The following is an 11,278-nucleotide window of genomic DNA, read 5'->3' as shown; positions in this document are numbered from 1 at the left end:
TTGCTGCTTTAGTTAAAGTGTTTTAACTAAACAGCTATTGAACGTCCTCCCTATGCCCCTTGTGTCCCCAGAGCACATCCGTGCTAGCAGTTCTTGAATGGCAACAGAGAGCAGTGCACTGTGGGTAACTATCCCACTGTGCAACTGGCTGCAGGGTGTTTTGGGAAGGGTTTGCAATGCCTCACGGGCTGGTACAGCATCACATGATGCAGGTTTCTCTATCCCACCCTTCCACGGGCATCTTACTAGATTACCAGCTGCTTTTCAACTGCAGTGTGCGTGGCGGGATAGAGACTGTTTGTATGTGGGGAGAGACAGTGTGTGTGTCTTGGGGAAGAGTGAGTGTGTTGAGCTAGGTAGGAGCAGATCATTATTATCCCTACTCGAAAGAGAGAGAAGCTGAGGCTGAGAAAGGAGAATTGAGTTGTCTGAGGTCACACAGCCAATCAGTGGCAGAGTTGGGAATAGGACCCAAGAGCCCTGATTTTCAAACTAACCATCGGATCTTGAATTTCAGACATTGAATGACCTGAATAATGTGCTCTCAGATGAGCTCCAGACCAACAGTGCACAGTAATTATTCTGCAAGTATTTGAGGAGAACTGCAATGTTAGCGAGAATCATGAACTGCTCAGAGACCATTAATGCAGAGAAGCAGCAAAATTCATCAAACATAGAACTGGTTCTGACTTATTTCCTTGGTCTTAAAAGAGACCAACAAGGACCTGAGTCTCCTCCCTGTCAATAACCCCCTGCTCAGCCAATCAGGGTAGAGACTGAGGACGGGCGGCTGAGGGTTCTCACCAGAGAGCCCAAAGGATGGCCCAGGTCACTGGTGGGGATCACTGCCCGAGCACTAGTTCAGCCTGGATAGGAGCAGATTCACCCCTGCGGCACCTCCTGCTGCTGACTTCCAGGAATTAGCTCTCCCAGCTCTGGAGCACACTCTGCAGGCTGATGATACACTTGTGCTTTTCACCCCTGTCTCTCCCAAGACCCGGTGCCCCTTTATCTGAAATGCTGCCTCCTGGCAGTCACCCCTTTCTCTCAGGGTCTCCCCTTGCCAGGGGAACCCCCAACCACTATCCCCACCTCATCTCAGTACCAGGCTACTGCCAGTCATTGTCTAGCCCTGCACCCTGGGGCAGACTGCAGTATCAGCCACGCATCACTGGCAAGGAGGGTTTGGACCTGCTGCCTTGGCCTACCCCTGGGCTGCCCTCTGCAACCCCCAGGACCTATTAGCCTTTTGCTAGGCTGCAGCCTGGGGCTTTCCAGGCTGGAGCTCCCCAGCTCCTCTGCCTTTCCCCAGCCCTGCTTCACTCAAGTACCCTCTGTCCAGCCCCCTGCAGCCAGGTCCTTCTCTCGCTACAAGCAGAGGGAGACTGACTGGGCTCCTGGCTCACAGCCTCTTATAGGGGCCAGCTGGGCCTGATTGGGGTTTGGCCCCCGCTGAGCCTGCTTCCCCCAATCAGCCCAGGCTCCTTGCCCCAGCCCCAGCCCTCTCCTGGCCTGTTTTAAGCCCCAAAGGGCAGGAGCAGGTAACCCCACCCCAACACAGCCCCTATACCGGCTCCTCTCCAATTTCCTGTTGCGTTTCTGGCTGCGATTTTCCCCTCACCTCCTTCTCCACGCACTCCCTATCCGTGGCCCCACAAAGTCGTGAGACCTCCTGGTCAACCTCCTCCTCGCCCTGGCAAAAATGGCCATCTACGTGACCAGGGAGAGGCAGTTTGCCAATGGGGACTCCTGCGACTGTGGGGCTTGTTTCCGATCCTTAGTCCGTTCCCGTCTCCGGGCGGAGTTCCTCTGGGCGGCATCCGCAGGCTCCCTTGACGCCTTCGAGGAGCAGTGGGCGCTGTCCGGGGTTCTCTGCTCGGTGTCCCCGTCAGGATCCCTTCTTATGACCCTTTGACCGCACTCCTGTCCCTGTTCTTTTATTAGTTGTCCCCCCAATTAGTGGGTTTCTGATGCCCTGTTGAACCTCCCCTTAGGCTGCGGGGGGGATCCGTTAGCATGGGGCGGGCTTCCGCCCGCCCCGTTTCCCGGAAACCCAATAGATACAGAGCTGCAGAGCCCTCCCCCACAACACACACACACACACATACCTACCGGTGTTGGGAGGGGAACAGGAGAAAGTACAAAAGAAGCAAGAGACGAAGAGAAAGGAGGGAGGGAGGAAAAGGTGAAACAAAAAGGACAAACCCCAATGTCCCCAGTGATTCTAAGGGACAAAATCCCAGGTGCGGAATAAAATTCTGCCTCCTTAAGCTCGTGTTTTCCATGCCTAGAATTCAACTCTCACCAGATGGATCAGACTGAACAGTTTTCAAACCTCGAGGAGGCTCTTACCTTCTAAACAGGGATGGCTGTTTTCTAGTAAAATCACTAAAAGGGAAGGAGAAAACTCGAAAGAGGTTCCTCCTGACGCTCACGTCCGTGAACCCGAATACTCCCTCAGTCCTCAAAGAGAGACCTGGAGAAGGAGACTTGCTGGAGCAAAGCCACAGGGGTCTCTGAGGTTTCCCTGGCCCCTCGCCCTGGTCCTGCCTGGCTGATGTCAGCATCTCTCTGTGAGGTCACCACCTCCCCACCACCTTGGACCAATAGGCTGAGGTCCTGCAAAAGGCCTTTGTGATGTCACTGCCAACCCCTCCCTCGCTGGGCTAATGTCCTGCCCCTGGCCAGTGACGCTGGGCCCAGGCTCAATGGCAGGTGTCAGAGCCGCGGCATCAGGAGATGTAGAACCTTCGGTGGGGCCCCCGCCCGGGAAGGAACACGGTGCCCCCGCACCAACGAGGGACACCCCTGGTAGCTCGGGTCCCAGCCACAAAGCACCGGCTGTCGCCTCGACAGGTTGGGCGGCCATCAGCAGGGTGCCGTCCACAGCTGGGCAGGTTGAGGATTCCAAGCGACCCTTGGAGGCGGGAGCGGGCGCAGCAGGAGGGACGCTGGAGCTCGGGGAAGGGGAGCTGGGGTGAGGTCGGCCAGGTCAAGGCCTGCTGGCAGGATGTCGTCCTCCCCCAGGGTGACCGGGGTCAGACCCAGGGCCTCAATCTCCTCAAAGATAGAAGGGAGCTCACCCCCCAACACCCCAGGGTCCTCCCCCACTCGCGCCCGAGGCAGCGCTCACATCGGGTGTTGCAGGGGGCACAGGCGGCAAGGAAACAGGGGGGCCTCATCGGAGGCCTCCGCAGGGAGGGACTGCGGAGGAGGGATGGTGGTACCTTCCGGTGCTGCCACATCTTCCCCAGCCGGCACTGGCAGATGGGCCGACCCCGTAGGCAAGGTGGAAGGCTCGGTGTCTGCAGCCCCCTTTCTGGTCTTGCGGGGGGCTTCCGTGTCCGGTGGCACGAGCGGAGCCCGAGCCTGCCGCTTGCCCCGCTTACCCTGTACTCGGGTCCAGCCCTCCATGGCATCGCCTGCGGGTTGGTCGACAGGGGTTGGGTCAGGGGGCAGGGATGATGGTTTGGGGGCTCGGAGAGGCACAGGTGGGACAGCAGGAGGGTGGGAAGAGTCACCCTGGGGAAAGCCCCCTCCCACACCCGGCAGTACCCCTGCCGCACCCTCCTCCACAGGCCCCGCCAGAGTGCAGGCAGCAGACGCAGGAGCAGTGGTGGGCTGAGGAGGAGGAGGGGTGGCTCTGGGCACAGGGCGGGCAGGGGGTGCCGGCGATGACGGGGCCGGCACTCTGCCGGAGCTCAGAGGTCCTGGGTGCTCCTCCGTGCCGGGCCAAAGGGCAGTCCCTCCGAACGTGCCCCGTCGCCTGGCAGAGGTAACACCGGGCCTCTCCCGTGGAGTAATGCACCCGGTAATGGGCCCCCTGATAGGGGACCAGGAAAGACCCCTCGAGTGCCTCTCTGCCACGCACCGCCGGCGGCAGTTGAAGCTGCACCTGCCGGCGGAACGAGAGGACGTGACAGAGGGCGGGGTCTTTGCAGCCCAAGGGGAGAGGGCTCATAACAGAAAGGGGCTTCCCCAGGGTAGAGAGGGCAGGTAACAGGGTGGCATTGGGAAGGAAGGGAGGGATGGAGGTCAGGACCACAAGGACACCCAGGTCCTCCAGCTGTTCTAGGGGGACGAACACGCCCCCCCACTGCCACGACCTTCTCCATCGCCTCCTGGGCGGCGGCCTCCGAGGCAAGGAAGACGACCACCTTGCCGTACATTTTGGAGGCCGCCACGATGGCCGTGGGCCCCACCACCCTCGCCAATGCCCGCACGTAGGTCTCCACGTGGGGCGAGGCGGGCACCAGGAGGCAGCGGACGCTGTGCTTCCGGGTCAAGGTGGGGAAGGGGCTCCGGCCGCTGTAGATGGTACCGGAGTCGGCGGTCGAGGGAGATGACGTAGCAGCAGGCGGGGGGCCGCCGCCACCTGGGCGTACGCTCTGGGGGCCGAGGGAGGGGCACCCGCAGAGCTGGTGGAGGGGACAGCGGGGAGGGACGCCACGGCCAGTGGCGGGGCCGCGGCAGCGGCGGCAGGCTCCGCCATGGAGGGCTTAGTCTTCCTAGCGGGGCCCTTTGCCTTCTTTTTGCCCTGGCCCTTTCCGCCGGCTGGGGGGGGCTCCCCCAGAGGCGGAAGGGGCGAGGGACGTGGCAGCAGCAGAGGGCACCCCGTCGCCTGCTGCTGGCGGCGCCTCAGCGGGCGTGGTGGCAGGTGGTCCGGCAGCGGCAGTTGAGGTCGAGACTAGGGGTTTTTTTGGGGGGGAGCAGGTGGGGAGGGGGACAGGCATTGTTCCAGGGTCCCACCGCTGCCTCCCGCCATGCTGCAGAGGGAGGGAGAGAGGGTGGGGGAAGGGGAAACAGGTCACCACTCCTCCCTGCTTGGCTGGGGGCTGGGGAGGAGGGTGCCAAGATGGGAGGGGCAGTTTGGGGAACTATCAAGGACTGGGCGGAGGGGGGGTCAGTCACCAATACAGGATCGAACTGCTCCTCTAGCTGCACTAGGGGAGGGGGAGGGAAGCAAGAGCAATGGGGGGTGCAGTGCAATAGGGGCAAACTCAAACAGGGAGAAGCAGGGGTGCACGAGGGGAGGGGCTAATCAGGGTGAGGGGCCGCGGAGGGAGGGGAGCAACCAGGCTGGGAGTGGGGCAGAGGGACCAAGGGGCTGGCTTCAGGGCTGGGGCGGGACAAACAAAGCTGCAAAGGGAGACGGGTGGGGCAGACCAACAAACTGAAGCTGGGTGTGGGGGGAGGCTACGAGGGGCGAACGGGGCAGGCAACAAGGGGCAAAGCCAGGGGGCCAGTTGCAGAGGGGAAGGGGTCAGTCGGGGGGGGGCGGTATGTGAACCCACGAGCACTCGTGCAAAGTCAATATGGGGCTGGCTGCTGCTGGAGGTCCAAACGGTGGCAATAGGGCGTGGCAGGCCAGGCGAGCAGCTGAGTCCCAGAGGCAGATGGTAAGTGGCCTGCAGAGGTGGTGGAGGGGGCAGCGGTGGTGGTGGGGCTGGGGGGGGACACAGATGGACCAGGAGGCAGGCTCCACGCCACACCCCCTGTGTGCCCCACAAACACAGTCTGAACCCCACCCCTAGAGCACAGTTAGAGAGTTACTTAGTCTGCGATGGCCCCCTCCACAGTGGTCTCCAGAGTCCTGTGCGCTCCCCAGCAGCCAGTGGTCCTCGTAGTCCTCTTCCTCCTCCAGGCTCCAGCAGCTCCCCAGGGCAAACAGAGCTCCAGCAGCAGCAGCTCCTCCGCCAGCAGCCCCGATGGCCAGGCAGGAATGACCCCCCCAGGTGTTAGCTGCAGTGGTGGAGGGGTCCTGGCTTCTCCTCCAGCGGTGGGGGAGGGGGGGCAGGCCAGCAAGGCCCCCCCCACCCCTTGCTCAGCAGCAGCGGCAGCAGCAGCCCAGGAAGGAGCAGTCCAGCCAGCAGCAGCAGCCCAGGGAGAGGGAGCTCCAGCCAGCAGGGCAGCCAGAGAAGGGGGGAGCACCCAGCCAGCAGGGCAGCCCAGGGACACAGAGTACTCCTGGCAGTGGGGTGCTTACCCTGCTCCTGCCCTGCGGGGCTTGAAGCAGCCCAGGAGAGGGCTGGGGCTGGAGCAAGGAGCCTGGGCTGATTGGGAGAAGCAGGCTCAGCTGGGGCCATGCCCCAGTCAGGCCCAGCTGGCCCCTATAAGAGGCTGTGAGCCAGGAGCCCGGTCAGTCTCCCTCTGCTTGTAGCGAGAGAAGGGCCTGGCTGCAGGGACCCAAGCAAGACACCTAGAGTGGGAGCAGGGCTGGGGAAGGGCCAGAGGAGCTGGGAGCTCTGGCCTGGAAAGCCCCAGGCTGCAGGCCTGACTATAGGCTGAATAGGTGCAGGGCTGCAATGGGGCAGCCCAGGGGGAAGCAGAGGCAGCAGGTCCAAACCCCTTTGCCTGTGATGAGTGGCTCATACTGCAGTCTGCCCCAGTGAATGGGGGCTGGATGGAGACTGGGCAGTAGCCGAGACTGAGGTGACGTGGGGATAGTGGGTGGGGGAGACCCAGACCTGGGGGGGTACTGCCAGGGGGCACTGCCAGGGTAAAAGGGGCACCGGGGTGTCCTGGGAGGGACAGGGGGCCAGCTGCGGTAAGGCAGATCACCGGCCTGCAGAGGGCGCTCTGACGGCTGGAGAGCTAATTCCCAAGAAGACCAGCAGGAGGCGCCGTCAGGTGAGTCTGCCCCCGCTTACATTGGGGAATTGATTCTATGACAAGAGGAGGCATAACCTATCCCAAAATGATCTCCCTCCTTCAGTTCAGTGACAGCCTGAAACGTTACTTATCCCGGCAGAGCCGGAGGATTGAAAGCAGCTACATCAAATCCCTGTGTAGCTAGCAGGAATGAACACAAATACTCCCTGCTATCTGAAGAGATGTTTAGTTTTACCCTTGGTAAACTAGAAGTCTAAAGGGAAGGAAGGTGGTGCCATATATAAAGAGTGAAACACAAAACAATTATCATAGTTATGCCCATAGTGACTGCAAAATATTTCTATATTCTTCTTATCCTCAGTGTATTATTTTCTCTGGCGTCCATACATGGACTATACCTTGACCAAGAAATTTGAATCTCGATAAAATAATATACAGACAAGCAATAGGAAAGTGGAAACTACAGTGATAGAACAACAAAGAAATGAGGATTTCAGACCCCAGCTATTGATAAGTGAGTTGTTGCCAGACAGGATGCTATCATGGTAGAGGTTGCTTAACTGTCTGTCCCCCAGGGCAGGATTTTGAGGGTCTCAGAATGCCAGCACCCATCTTTTGTTTGCTTAAAATGTGAGCAGGGAGATTCCAACACCGCAGAACTCATGGAACTCCAGGAAACGTGTAACTTTAGGTCCGGGTGAGTGTGCCTAAAAATCAGCTGTGCTGGAGAAGGTCTCTAGGAGTTGAAAGAGATGTGCCATCTTGGCCTCCCTAAAGAGTGTCATCAAATATTAATGAAAACTAGGGTTGATAAGTCACATTCTTTGTAGCGTTAGGATTGGGGACTGGTCCAAAGTGCCAGTTTTAAGACTCTTTTTTCCCCTCTCTCTTGGGTGTTCTGGTTTCTGTATAGAGACGTGGTTTCAAATCCCACTCCTGACATGACCATTTTCTTTTACCTGGAGAAAATGGCCTCACTTCAATCTCCTTTGCAACAATAGGACACCATTTGTTTAGCTTTTCTATTCCAGTAGTTGTGAGAGAAGTTCCAAACTAGGGGGAAACAGGGCCTTTTCTCTCAACCGATCAATTTTTGTCTTCCTTCATTCCAAGCCATTTTCTCAGATACATCCGTATTTCCCAGACTTTTGTTCAGCGTTCTTTGCTTTTATGAAATTTTAGGGTCATCATTTAATTGACACACAACTGTACTTATGAAGTGAAACACAATATTTTTTGGATATTCTTGCAGGAGAGTTTTGCTTTCTGACCTGGAATTGAACAGGGGCTACCCAAGGGGGACAATGCTACTCCCTTTTCTTGCCTCATCCGAAAAAACATACATTCCTGATGCCCTTTGTTTCCTTGCCCTTTTTAGGGTAAATTTACACTTCTCAGAAGTAGAATCCTTTACAAAACCACTCAAAATCTCAGCAGTGTCGTAAGCAATGGCTTCCGGAAACGTGCCCAGCTTTTCTTTAATTTGGTGACACACGTCCAGGCAAGGGACTGGATACAGGCCTGGATCAGAATCTTCGTTACCAGAGCTAGAATTTCTATTTAAAAAGAGCTATTTTTCTGCAGCTATTAGATTTCCAACATCGATTTCATTTTATACACATTTTGAGCATCTATTAAGGATAAATTGAACAAAAATACCACTTCTCTTTCCTCAACATCTGCATCATGAAGGGGAGCATTCCGAATAGGAAAGATCTTCTGTGGGGCATGGGTTACAAAAATGCTTCTGGAACCAAATACATGGGCATTTTGCCAAGTTAAAAATCACTTAATGTGGAATTCTCTCCCCAAATCATCTGAGAAAATACTGACTTAAATAATTGAACTACACTGTGGTCATATGCACTTCCTTCAGTTAGTTGGGGTTCTGCTGTTGTTCACCATTTCCAAATGGAGATTTTAAATCACTGCTGTTTCTTTGTTAGCGTGTGCAGTAAATTGGAGAGTTCTCCACTGTTGACAGAACTGCACTTGAACTTTCTCCGTGTCATCATGGAGGGGTGGGGAAAAAGCAAAGCTGAAGTGACAAATGAGGACTTTAGGAAATGGTCATTTGTCTTCAATTCTCCAATAAATCTGAGCTACGTCCTATCGAACTGAACTAATATCCAATTGGGTGAGCAAACAGCCTTCAGGAAAGAGAGAAACCCACATCACAGAGAGACAGAATACATGACAATGAAAGTATGAAGAGAAATTCCAGAGCAGGTTACATCTGATTATTTAGAATCAGGACAAGAGATTCTCCCATCACATTCTCCTCAGGTCCATTCAAAGCAGCTTCACTCAGCACTCTCTCAATAGTCAGTTATGTTATTTACAAAATTGTAAGTATCCCAGCATCCCATAATGGGGGACAAAATAGTCCTCTTGCCAGAAGTGGCTTTACCAATAGATGAAACCGCCCAATAATCACACTATGTTTAAGATCCATTTAAATTCCCTTCCAGGTTTTTGACACTTTCAGCTCCAGTCATAGCGACTCTGATATAGGAGGAAAGAAATCAAAGCATCATCTCCAAGCACAGACAGCTGAGAACTCTTCCTCACATGACATTTTGAGAAGTGGAGGGATAGAATGTGATAAACTCTGCACAGAGAAGCCAAAATGTAACAGTTCTGGAGTGATGGGGAAGGAGGGAATCTCTGAACCACCCCATCTCCTTCCAATGTCACAGAGGCTGAAATGACACTTTTTCCCTGCTCCTCTTTATTTAACTATAACATGAAAAATTCCCAATGTAACTGCTCTTCAGCACAACCCAGAGCAACGTGAGAACAACTGGCAAGGATACAATCTGTATCACTGGCGACTCTAACAATAACTTTGCAATAGCAGCAATGGTATAAATGTGACGCTCCCTGGTTCCTCATAGGAAGGGCACAATCCAGTTACTTGTGGTATAATTTAGTTGATAGAAATGACAAATGGGCCCACCTCAAAAGGCAAACTACAAAAGGCATAAATGGGCCACTCATCTGGCCAAGCTGAAGGATAACGGTGCTGCAAACAGTTCAAACAGATTTAAAAAGTTATTATGTGAGAATCAGGAAAAGTTGTAAAGAAAAAAAATTGATAGCCCTAGAGGTTTTTATGGTATTCACTGCCCTTGCAGATTCTCTGATGGCGAATATGGGCTGAGTGCCAAGAGAAGGTTTTCCCACATTCTCTGCATTCATAGGGCCTTTCCCCGGGTGTGGATTCTCTGAGGTTTAGAAAGGGCTGAGCTGCTAGTGTAGTTTTTCCCACAATCAAGGCATTAGTAGGGCCTCTCCCTGTGTGGATTCTCTGATGTCTAGAAAGGGTTGATCTTTGAGTGAAGGTTTTCCCACACTCACGGCATTCATAGGGCCTCTCCTGTGTGGATTCTCTGATGAACAGAAAGGGCTGCTCTTTGAGTGAAGGTTTTCCCACACTCACTGCATTCGTAGGGCCTGTGCGCGGTGTGGATTCTCTGATGAAGAGAAAGGGCTGAGCTGGGAGTGAAGGTTTTCCCACACTCACTGCATTTGTAGGGCCTGTCCCTGTGTGGATTCTCAGGTGTTCAGAAAGGTTTGAGCTGCGATTGAAGGTTTTCCCACACTCACGGCATTCGTAGGGCCTTTCCCCCGTGTGGATTCTCTGATGAACAGAAAGGGCTGCTCTTTGAGTGAAGGTTTTCCCACACTCACTGCATTTGTAGGGCATTTCCCCCGTGTGGATTCTCTGATGAACAGAAAGGGCTGCTCTTTGAGTGAAGCTTTTCCCACACTCACAGCATTCGTAGGGCCTTTCCCCCGTGTGGATTCTCTGATGAACAGAAAGGGCTGATCTTTGAGTGAAGGTTTTCCCACACTCACAGCATTCATAGGGCCTGTGTCTGTCACCTGTGTGGATTCTCTGATGTTCAGAAAGGTTTGAGCTGCGATTGAAGGTTTTCCCACACTCATGGCATTCGTAGGGCCTTTCCCCCGTGTGGATTCTCTGATGAACAGAAAGGGCTGCTCTTTAGTGAAGGTTTTCCCACACTCACTGCATTTGTAGGGCCTGTCCCGCGTGTGGTTTCTCTGATGAACAGTTAGGGCTGCTCTGTGAGTGAAGGTTTTCCCACACTCACAGCATTCGTAGGGTCTTTCCCCCGTGTGGATTCTCTGATGAACAGAAAGGGCTGATCTTTGAGTGAAGGTTTTCCCACACTCACAGCATTCATAGGGCCTGTGTCTGTCACCTGTGTGGATTCTCTGATGTTCAGAAAGGTTTGAGCTGCGATTGAAGGTTTTCCCACACTCATGGCATTCGTAGGGCCTTTCCCCCGTGTGGATTCTCTGATGAACAGAAAGGGCTGCTCTTGAGTGAAGGTTTTCCCACACTCACTGCATTTGTAGGGCCTGTCCCCTGTGTGGATTCTCTGATGAACAGAAAGGGCTGATCTGTGAGTGAAGCTTTTCCCACACTCACAGCATTCGTAGGGCCTTTCCCCCGTGTGGATTCTCTGATGAACAGAAAGGGCTGATCTTTGAGTGAAGGTTTTCCCACACTCACAGCATTCATAGGGCCTCTCCCCTGTGTGGATTCTCTGATGATCAAGAAGGGCTGAGTAGTCACATAAGTTTTTTCCACACTCTGTGCATGTATTTTTTCTCTTTCCAATGATGATTTCCTGCT

This window comes from Mauremys reevesii, linkage group 14 (genome assembly GCF_016161935.1).
Source record: "Mauremys reevesii isolate NIE-2019 linkage group 14, ASM1616193v1, whole genome shotgun sequence".
Taxonomy (NCBI): Eukaryota; Metazoa; Chordata; order Testudines; family Geoemydidae; genus Mauremys; species Mauremys reevesii.
This window is presented reverse-complemented; position numbering follows the sequence as displayed.